This window comes from Cervus elaphus, chromosome 31 (assembly GCF_910594005.1).
Source record: "Cervus elaphus chromosome 31, mCerEla1.1, whole genome shotgun sequence".
Classification (NCBI taxonomy): Eukaryota; Metazoa; Chordata; class Mammalia; order Artiodactyla; family Cervidae; genus Cervus; species Cervus elaphus.
The window spans coordinates 38,917,468-38,920,364 of record NC_057845.1 but is presented as its reverse complement, the minus strand read 5'-3'; positions in this window follow the sequence as shown (position 1 = coordinate 38,920,364).

Below are 2,897 nucleotides of genomic sequence, written 5' to 3'. Positions count from 1 at the left end.
GGTTTTATAATGGGCCAAAATCAAAGACATAGCACCTCATATATTTTTCCTTGCTGACTCTCCAATGTGTTTTTCCTAATGAAACCATAATTCACTGGGGATTCCCATAGTTATTTATTCTCTGGGTACTGCCCCATTTCCAACAACTCAAGGACTAGAGGTAAAACATGATATTTATTCCTAGCTTAATAGAACTTGTCGTAGCCAGAGGAGCCAGCCGCCAGCTTTGGCACCAGTACAGTGGCCTCTGTCAAACAAAATAAAATCATAAATGTCAACAAGCAGCTTTCCACAGCTCTTTCAGATCAGATTCAAAGGCTGCAAGAAATATTGTTCCTTATACATAGTCTTATGAGCCTCTAACCCAAGTGGTAAGGGATAACAGACTGGCTCTCGACTGCTTGTTAGTCAAGAAAAGAGGGGTTTGTACTATTCAGGGTACCTCCTGTTGTATGGACATTTTCGATCTGGACAGGTACAGAACAAACTATAAGGAATAAGCAAAGAGAGAATGATCTTTCATAACATAACTAAAATCTTCCAATAAATTCTCTTAAAATCAGAAATGTCTGTCCTATTGTCTATGGCTGACCAAGAGCAATGCTTGGTTGCCAACTGGGTTCTCTGTTGTCACTTTTATCAAAGTTGCCTTTGGTGGCTAAATGAAAATGTCTCACCTTTAACATCTCCACAGCCTAGGTAACAAGTGTTATCCATTCCATTTTAGGTAAAATTTCATGTTTTCCTGAACATCAACATCCTTACAAATAGGCTGTGAGCACCCCACCCAGGGCACCAGTGTGATAAAGCTGCACCCAGCCACAAGTTCCCTTTCCCTCCCCTGACTGTGACCTCATGACGCTCAAACATGCCAAAGGTATCTCCTCATGACTTTGCTTAATACACCACCCCCAGGAAAGGCACTTGGCCATGGGTTTTCTTTCTATTTCTTCCCTATCTGCTTGGTAGAGTCTCTCCATCAACTCTACCAAGTCTGACTCTCTCAGCGGCCCCCTGCATGGCATGCTGAGCCTCCTCCATCGAGGATATGGATATAATGGATCTCTTTCACTGTTGAATGCCTCTCTAGGATGTTTTTATATGTTTGCCCCTGATGGATCATTAAAAATATTTTTAGTAACACAGTTATTCCCTATGTCACAGTTCTGCATCACTTATTCTTCAATCCCTTCCTCACAGAGAACATCATTTTTGACTAATACATTAACAATTTCACTTCAAAAAAAAAGTGAGTAGCAACTTTATATAAGTTATAGTAGAGATGTAAGTTTTTTTTCTTTTCGGTGACTAGCACACGTCAAGTGCTAGAGGCATTTTTAAAACATGCTTTTAGATGAAAGATGACAATATGGACATCCAATTTTATATCCACCTCTCTTGAAATTGTATCAAAACTTTGGTAAAGGGAGTTTAAAGTAGAAGAAAAATTAAAATGAAGAAAGAAACATGAGCTGCATTTTGGAAGTGATTAGCAGATAAAAGCACACAAACTTGTGCAGACCTATCCAAACTGAGATTTCAGTAGAAGCAAATGAACCCTAGAAAGGACAAGAATGAGTTCTTTCCTTAAAAGGAACTTCTTTCCTGCTGAGGTCAGGCTGAAAAAGTAAGACTGGAGAACCCTGTATCCTTCACCACTGAACAGCAATTTCCACCTATTGCTCCTGTAAGATATTGTATATACAATTTATGGAGAGGCTGAAATGGAGAGACTGGACTCTAGGACTCAAGCTTGCTGGGAGTGGAAGGAGTTGGTAGTAACATGGAATGAAGGACAATGTACTAAGCAATGAGCGTCCCAGCAGTTTAACCCTATAAATTCTGCCAGTATGACCTCTAGGCTTATTTAGTCAGAATTCATTCAGAGAAGCTATTCGCTAAGGATAAGAATTTATCAGTTTTATCTTTCAAATTTACTGCCCACCTGGTGACACCTCCCTTTTTTCCTCTTGGCTCACTTGTAATGGCTACTTCAGTGAGTTCCATGTTTCAGCTTAGGTTGGGTTGGGCCAGTTTGCATCCCAGGAAGGAGGTCAGAGGGAGGGATGAGTGAGTGTGAGGTTTGTTATTTCCTTGGCTCCCTCCTTGGAGAATCACTCCTGTATGGTGGCCTCGCAGTGTGTCTCCACCAAGCTTTCTGACAGTATTCTGTTATCCCTCCCGTGACCCTTATCTTTGAGCCAAAGATGGTCACAGCTTGCCCACTGTAAGCCCTAGATTAATGCAGCATCTTTGTGTGGGACAGCTACACACCACCTTCCAATATTCCTTTTATAATAAACCTTCAACAAAATAAGAAGTTGCAAATGTGTGAAATATGTTTCCTGATCTGTTTCACTGTGTAGCTATTGTTTCTCCACTGCTGATAAGTAAGTGAGCTGATAACAGAGCTAACATGATTTTATGATTTTTTTAAATATAAATATTTAAAGCTCCAACTTTGTATCTAAGAACATCCTTAGGCTATCATAGGCCTTGATTTTTATACTTGGTGATTTTCTGAGTAGCCTGAAATTTTCAGTTTGACTTCCTTTTTCCAAGCAAATATACAAGTAAAACCAGACATTAAAAAAAAAAAAAAAAAAAAACCTTTAAAGTACAGACAGTTATTTTTAATCTAATTGCCTTCTTCAGGGTCAAAGAATGCAACAAATTAAGTCTTGTTTTAGGAATTTCATTGAGAGTTTCATTTTGGTCTTATATGACCAGTTTATACAAATATTCCACATATATTTTAAAACTAGAGATATGTTCCCTTTGAAGAATGCTAGCATTTCAAAGGAAAGGAAAACAGAGAGAGTGAATTGACAATAAAAGAAAGGGAGCAAGATAGGCACAAAGATGGTTAAAATAGAAAGATTCACAAAGAGACCAAG